At 58.6% G+C, this 7,906-nt stretch overlaps 1 protein-coding gene across 1 annotated transcript in view; it reads left to right on the top strand.

Annotated features, from left to right (window-relative positions):
- Positions 1 to 4,535: 4,535 nt before the first annotated feature.
- Positions 4,536 to 7,906, top strand: part of LOC111153764 (pleckstrin homology like domain family B member 1) — a 44,242-nt gene continuing 40,871 nt past the window's right edge. The window contains exon 1 of the mRNA XM_022512985.1: positions 4,536 to 4,594. The gene's annotated coding sequence lies outside the window, so the exon portion shown is untranslated. The remainder of the gene's footprint in view (positions 4,595 to 7,906) is intronic.

The following is a 7,906-nucleotide window of genomic DNA, read 5'->3' as shown; positions in this document are numbered from 1 at the left end:
TCCTCTGATGTCTCCTTGCTAATTCGAGATAATGTAATGGGATCTAAGTTTAAAAATTAATGATATGTTTTTTTTAAGAGAAAAGAATCTCTATCCAGTACTCGCTGCCTTCCCCTACATTACAGGTACGATGCCTCTGCGTGTGTTCTCTGAGCACGCACATACATACACACGTGTGCTCCGGTCCGTGGAGCTTCTGAAGTTGATGCTACTTAGGGACTTTGGGTTTTACTTTTGTCAGGGATATTTGTAGAGTCGGAAACATGAGGCTTCATCTGTTAAAGAATAACAATGATCGGTGATCTCTCAGAGCATTCTCTTCCCCATTAGAGCAACGGTGATAAGAAGTAAGTGATCCCGTGGTGGGGGGGGGATAGATGCTTGGGGAGTTTTGGTAATTCCCTCAGGGAAGATTTCATCCTAACTTTGTTTTTATTTAACTTAAAAGAACTATTGACTGTCAACAGATTTTTTGAAAGACAAATTACTCTCTTTAGTGAATAATGAGTGGGAATGATGAAGTTTTTATCGCCATGGTGAAAGCCAAGAGTGAATTTTTTTTTTTCCTTAAGAGAAATAACAAAGTCTCCGGTCCCTGTCGCTGGAGTGTGGCATGGCTCTCTGACAATGTAACCTTAGCCCAGGGAAGCTTACCAGGGCGGAGCGACGGCCCTGACTGGTAGCTAAGTCCCACCACCGCGTCCGGTGGACTTCTTGTTGGCCTCCTGTGAGGGAGACTAACAAAATAATTAGATCTGACTGAGCATTCTGTTTAATGTAGGAGGTTTGTGCTTCCTGCTTTGAATTAATTAATTCCACACAGAGGAGGTAGGGAACACACCTCGTGGTCAGGAATTCCTTTTTAAAAAGATCTGTAATTCATCTACCCACAGTAGTTTCTAACCCCTGGATCTATCAGCCCGTGCATCTGGGACTCGGGAAGCTTTGCCCTCCAATTAATGGGAAGTTGTTCACACTGAGTAGCGCCTGAGAGATTTCTAGGGTTGATACAGAGTAGCTTTTTTAAAATGTTCACATCTGGTCGGGCTCATTGGAGGAAGACAGAAAAATAGAAAAAGCTCCTATCCTCAAGAAGATGAAAGTCTAACTAGAAGCAATGGCTGAATCTGCTTACAAAACCTTTTCGCCTCAGGTAGACCAGACCAACCACAGCTGGTCTTAGTGAGGGTGAGGAATAGGGAGGGGTCTGCCTTGTAGGCTTCAGAGGAATCTCTCAAAAGAAAGTAAAAACTCCGAATTAACTCCCCTTTACTATGCACATCTCATTGCAACCATCCTCTCCCTCCATTCCCTCCCCCGACGCCCCCTTTGGTAAATCTGTTTGCCGCTACAGAGCTTTGAAAGTCCTAGAAGCTCCACAGCAATTGCGTGCTGTATGTTGCTCTTACCCAAGGTTAGAAAGCCTCCCCCCAAGTGTCGGTCTCCCGTATTACCCTTGGGAGTTTGGGGTTTATGTGGCGCTAGACCTTAGGAAGACTGTACCCTTCCAAACTAAGCTTCTGCCCACTCAGACACGAGGTCAGGCAATCCAAGTTTTCAGGAGCTCGGGTCACTTCTCACCCCCCCCCACCCCCCACAGACACATTTTTTTGCCTTGCTGCTCATAGGGCAGGGGCTAAACGGTTATTTAGGGCTTAGTCCAATTCTCAAAAGCTCCCATAATCGAACTCGGTGTGATCAGGTTGCTAACCAAACGGGCTAGTTGAAAAAGAGGCATTACAATGTCAAGGCAACGAGGGAAGTGGAAATGGGTCTTGTTTCCCATTCTTTTGCCCAAATCAGTGCTTGTTCTATTCAGCTCATAGGAAGGTCCTGAGCCTACATGGATGTAGATGAGACAGTCTTCCCCCATGACCCAAACTGCCCACTCAGCTCCCGTGTCTCTCAGCTTTGGGCCTAAGCATGGATTGTGCAATTTTTAGGAGAGACCTCCTGCTGAAGAAAGGTTTGAACTTTTCCCCAAGTCTGAGGCAGGGAGGAGTCACTTGGCGTCATTGCTGTCACCGCATCAACACCAATGCTGCCTGACTTCAGGACCCAGAGAGGCCAGAAAGGAGAACTTGAGAAGATGTGACTCTACAGGGTTGGCCTGCTGTAATCAGCAACAGCTGCCTCCTCCTGGGGCTGGAGGGAGCGTGGTGCGAGAGGAGGGACAGAGGTGGGAAGAGGGCCTAGGCGAAGGCAGGAGGGATGTGGAAATAGACTCCTGACATTCAGAGCCAAGTGCAGAGCCTTTGCAAACCCACTCTTCCTTCCACACCCAGCCTTTGCCCTCTCCCCGCTGCTTCCACTTCGGAAAGTCTGAAGCATGCTTGGAAAGCTGTTTTCTGCTTTCTTCTCTCTTCCTCCCCCTTTCCTGAGCTCCCAGCTGCTCGACCTCTTGCGTAATTGTGAGAGAGCACTGAGTTTTTTGATGGGCTCCAGATGTGCAGCGGGTGGGGGTGGAGGGTGGGGTGGTAGGTCCCCGGTCCCCTGAGTGCTCTAACTGTGGGAACATAGGGCCTCAACCCAGCAGGAGGACACATTGCACAGAGCGTTGGGGTTAGCTGGTCCCTGAGTGGGAGGACAGAGAAGGTGGGTGCTGTTTCACCCCCTTCCTCAGCATCAGCTGCCTTGTGGCAGGCTCCATCCTTCCCTGAAATTCCTCCCGACCGAAATGGTAAAGAAGATCCGGGAGTTGTGAAACAGTTACGTGAAAAGACTGAGGTACCCCAATCAGAGCCCCTTCCCTCAGATGCTGGGTCTTGGCATCTAGGATACAATAGTTTGGGTTTTGTTTCTTTTTCTTTTACCAGAATAGTCTGAAACTTACTGTTGTGATCTGTCTCATGAAAGGTGGCCAGAGTCAAAACACTTTCATGAGCTTCAAACAGTATGAAGAGAGGAAGAATAAGAGGCTTCCTCCCCATCCCCCAAATTCTGAGGCTTCCTGGTACCCACGATGCCTGCTGGAACCTTGCTTGTTTGACCTCTGTTAGCCACAGCTGGTAAGTGCAAAGTGTCTTTCCCCTCCCCCCTCCTGTCCACTGCCTGGCTCCAGTCAGTCCCAGCCTCCAGCAGTGGGGGGCCCCCCTGCTAATGCTGGCCCTGTCAATGAGTGACCAAAGACCAATGCAGTTCAGCCTCCTGCTGTTCCAGGGTTAGGGAAAGAGGGCACAAACTGAAGTCACTGAATCAGAACAAGATATGTTCATCCCAAAGAGGGCAAATTATTTTCTGCTCTCTGCCCCAGCTAGAAGCCTCCTCCCTCATTCAGCCAGGAGGAGTCTCGGGCTTCCCTTGAGGGCAGGTTGAAGAGGTCTAGCCTAGCTGAGGTCAGCTTCCTAGGGTCTCCCTAGTCAGTCTCCTGGGGCAAGAGCTGGCTTTGCAAGGTAAGGATCCACTGTCTGAGCTGGATTTCGGGGTGGGGGTTGAGATGAAGAATGACCTCAACCAGGCTCAGTTTCTAGACTCCTCTTAGGTTTTTAGTCCCTCCTTCTCTCTCTCTCTCCCTTTCTTTCTTTCTTTCTTTCTTTCTTTCTTTCTTTCTTTCTTTCTTCTTTTTAAAGATTTTATTTATTTATTTGACAGACACACAGCAAGAGAGGGAACACAAGCAGGGGGAGTGGGAGAGGGAGAAGCAGGCTTCCCCATCCCAGGACCCTGAGATCATGACCTGAGCCAAAGGCAGACAATTAATGACTGAGCCACCCAGGTGCCCTGAGTCCCTCCTTTTCTTCCATATTAACCCCCTACTCCTACAGAGACCCAAATTGCTCTAGGATGGTGTGCCCAGTTGTCTGCCTATAGCTTGCCTCACCCCAGTTGTAAGTCAGCAGGTGGTAGTAAGATGGACTACATGGATGGGGGCAAGATGCTGATTCAGTTCAGGTTTCTGTGCTTTACACTTTCCATGGCACTTTAACATGTCTTCCACCTCTCAGAAAAGTCTCTGAAGCCGGATGTGGAGGGTTATCAACCCCATTTACAGCTCTTCATGTCAGGGCTTGGAGGTGAGCACGAGAGGGTGTACCTGGGTACCTTCAGCAGATATTTTCTGGAGATACCGAGACCATGTTGGAGGGCTCTATGACCATGAGGTTCACTGGGAGCTACGGAGGACTCAGGCACCTAAGGTTTTAAAAAAGGGGGCGTGCAGGGGGAGAGAGTGAGAAATTGTCAAAAACACCCTTTCAGAAGAGCCTTAAGGCCTAGGGGTGGAGGGTGGTCTAGGGGAGTCGGAAGGGGAGGGCAGGAGGGAGGAGGGGTGTGCGTGTGTTGATGGTAGTGGAGAGCCCAGCTGCAGAGAGGAACAAAGCGGGCGCTGTGCAGGCGGGGGGTGGGGGGGCCTTGGGGGGAGGTGCTGCTATGGGAAAGGGTGGGTGGGGGGACCTTGGGCTCCAGTTCCACAAGGGCGTCTTTGGCTAGCCTGGCAGGACGGGACGGGGGACGGGGGCGGGGACTGGGGGCGGGACCTTCTCGCTCTCCTCCCACTCAGCGGGCTCCCAGGGAAAAGCAACAGTGTCCTCCAGAGCCCGAGGCCGCGGCGGCGGAGCAAGGCGAGGGAACCGGTGTCCCCCTCTCCCCGCGCGAGGTAAGGACGCTCTCTACCACTAGGCCCGTGGGTCTCGCTGGCTGCGCTGCTGGGACTGGATAAGGGGAAGTCCCAGGGCCTGGCGGGAGCCCTCAGATCAGCTCTGGGCTGGAGGGCCCAGAAGAAACCGTGTGGGAGGAGGGGGCGCCCCAGGTGTGTGCAGTGGGGTGGGGGGCGATAGAAAGGGGCTTTGTGGGGAGCCGGCTCCGCGGCTTTTCTGCCAGCTGCTTGCTTTTGCCCTCCGGAGCCTCTGTCCGCGCAGCCGCCAGAGGGGGCCCTCGCGCTCCTCCCCGGGAGGGACGCTGGTCCTTGCCCCATCCAGACTGTCCTGCAGGCACCCAGATGGCCCGCCGGGCGGATACTCGCGGAGTCTCGTCCGCCCGCGCCGCACGCCTCCCACTCTCTGGCCGACTGCAGGCAGAGAGCCCTGCACCGGGCGAGGGGGCCCTCCTGGGCCAACTCCGCTCCTGCCCCGGCCAGGCCGCCTCTATGGACGAGGAATGTGTGTGGAGTCCAGCCCGGAGGCGGTGGGAATCCGGGAGACACTCCTGGGTGTGTTTAGGTGACGGGAGGCACGTCCCGGGTCTCCCCAGCTCTCCTCCGAGGCCCCGCATCTTTAGGGGTCCGGGAGGCCGGACGGGGCACGCTTAGGAGAGGGAGCCCCAGGCTCTTGCCACGCCCGTAGGGTCCGGATTCTTATCCCTAGCGGAGTTCCCCGAGGCGGGGGCTGAGCCAGCCATCCGGGTTCCTCCGGGATGGGGAAGTGCGGGCGGGCGGGCGGCGGGGGACTGGGGGCCGGGGGTGGCGGGGCCGGGGAGGGGCCGCCCCGCGCGGGGTTGCCGAGGCGCCCGCCGACGCTTCCGCGGGGGCTGGGATGAGCGGGGGCCTGGACTGGCGGGTGACCGCGCGGCCCGGCGGGGGACCCAGGGAGCCGGGGCGGGGCTGCATTCTGGTCCCGTTAGCTCAACCGTCCCGGAGGCTCCCGGGCTGACTCATCCGACCGCTCGCACACAAATACAAGCTCCCCACCACGTCAGGCATCCCACGCAGCGGACACGCACCGCGCCCCACCCCGTGTCACCCACGCGCGCGCCCTCCGGCCGCGCGCGCAGCCCGAGTCTAGGCCGCCGTCGCGCGTGTGGCAGCCTCCAGCACGCCGGGACCTCCGCCCGCAGTCCGCACGCGCTGCGCTCCCGGCACCCCGAAGCCGGCGCTCGCACGCGGGGCCTGCAGCGCTCACGCAGTTCCCGTCCGTACACCCTGCCGCTCACACTCGCACCTCCCGTGCACCCTCGGGCCCCCCTTCCCGCAGCTGCCCCGCGGGGAGCGGGCGGTGTCGGAGCGGCCGCCCCTTTCCCCGGCCGCGTAAACAAGCGGCTCCTTCTCCCCGCCCGGCCAAAGAAAGGCCGCTTGTCCCGCGTGCGCCGCGGGCGGGGCGACCCAACACTGCGGCCTTGTCCCACCTGGCGGCCCTAGGCAGCACAGGCTCCGGGCCAGCGAGGAGCCGCGCCCCGGCGGCAGTTCCACCCCGCCCGCAACCTCAGAGAGGGGCGCTCGCCAGCACCCCCTTCTCTCCCCCTGGAGAACCGGAGCCCCACTCTACACTCCCGCCTCTCCCTAGCTCTGCCCTCTGGAGCCTCTGCCGCCCACCTGCGGTCCCGTCCCAACTTCAGGGCCGCGGCTGCCCTCAGCCCCCCTGCTCCTCCCTTCCCCTGGCTCCCCACCCCTCCGTTTCCCCCTCCACTGCCCTCTGTACCTTCTAGGGCTGCCCCTGGCCGTCGTCCCCTTTACTCGAAGACCTCCGTATTCTCAGTCTCGCCATCCCCTTCTTTGTCCCCCAGGCCCTCCGCCTCTTTGTCCCTCCGTCTCCACCCAGCTCTGAGTCCCGCGGAGAGTTTCCCCACCTTCTTCCCCTCCTGACAATCTCCCCAGCTCTCATTTTCTCTCTATCCCTCAGTCTCCGTCTTCCATCCCGCCCCTCCATACCTGCGTCTCCCCTTACCCACCTTGTCCCGCCGCTGAGCCCTCATATCCCCCCTTCTCCAGTTCTCTCCACCCGGCCTTTCCACGCCCTTCCCCGGCCCCCGCCCTCGGGGCTCACAGCCTCAGTTTCCTTCCCGTCCCGACTCCTTCCCCTGCTGGCCGCCCTTCCTTGAGGGCGGATGTGCGTTGGGAAAGCGAAGGCGGCGGCGGGCGGAGAGGGTCCCAGCTCGGCCACGCAGGCCTCCGGCCACGGCCATGCGACGCCTGGGGCGAGGGTCCGGCTGGCCCCACCGGACACAGGTGAGGGCTGGAGCGGCCCCGCGGGACTCCGGGAAGCGCAGGAGCAGGGCACCGCTCGGGGACTCGCCTGGGACCTCTGGCCAGGGGCCCGATTTGGAGCCTGGACTTCCTCCAACGCCTGTTGGTTACAGACCTTTTCGGCCCTTCCTCGGGCCTACCTTCACCCTAGTTCGGGTGCCAAGACCCCAAGCGGTGACTCTGGCCACCTACTAGGCGGAGAGGTCTGGGGACAGGCTGATCCCGCGTGGCCTGGGTGCCCACGCGTCCCGCCCGGGCAAGGAGGCCGGAGGGCCCGGGCCTTAGCGGGGTCACCCGCGGGAGCCCCGGCCTCGCCCGCCACGGGGTTCCCGCCTGTTGCACGGCGGCTCCCATCTCCCAGGCCTCCGCCGTCCTGTCCCCAGGAGGTGCGGGAGGGCTCCGGAGAGCCGGGGCTGACCACGGCGCCTCCCTCGCGTCCCTCCTTCCCGGGAGCCGGCCTTGCGCCGCAGGGGCCTTTTTTTGGCAGCGGGGCCGGGCGGGGCGCTCCGAGTGGGTAATTACTGCCAGAGGTGGTGGGTAGCCATGTCCACAGAAGCGGGTTGGCGGCTGAGGGCGCCCAGGCTCAGCGCCGCTTCACTATCCCTGCCCCGGGTGGGGTCGGAGGAGAGCGCGCCCCCAGGTGGCCGCGGGACAGCCCCTTTGTCAAAGCGCCGCCCGGGTGCGACTGGGACGCGTCGGTCTGGTGTAGCTTTCCGCTTCACCTGGGTTAGGTTTCTGAGCTGGGGCCACGGCCTCGAACATGCTGATTTCTACATCTTTCCCGATCTTCTCCGTCTCTCCCCACACGCCCCTCCTGGTCTCCCCCTCTCCTTCACATTATTGTTTCCTCCTCTCCTCGCATCAGTCTTGTTCCCCTTGTTCCTTTACAATCTTTATCTCCGCTTGAAATTCTTTGGTGTAAATAAATGAACAGGGTAATGGTGACGAATTTGATAGAAAAGGGTGAAGGGACTTGTTCTAGATCTTGAAACCCATACTCATAACTGGCAT

Source organism: Enhydra lutris, unplaced genomic scaffold, assembly GCF_002288905.1.
Source record: "Enhydra lutris kenyoni isolate GAN:26980312 unplaced genomic scaffold, ASM228890v2 scaffoldscaffold34, whole genome shotgun sequence".
NCBI classification, from domain to species: Eukaryota; Metazoa; Chordata; class Mammalia; order Carnivora; family Mustelidae; genus Enhydra; species Enhydra lutris.
This window is presented reverse-complemented; position numbering and strand designations above follow the sequence as displayed.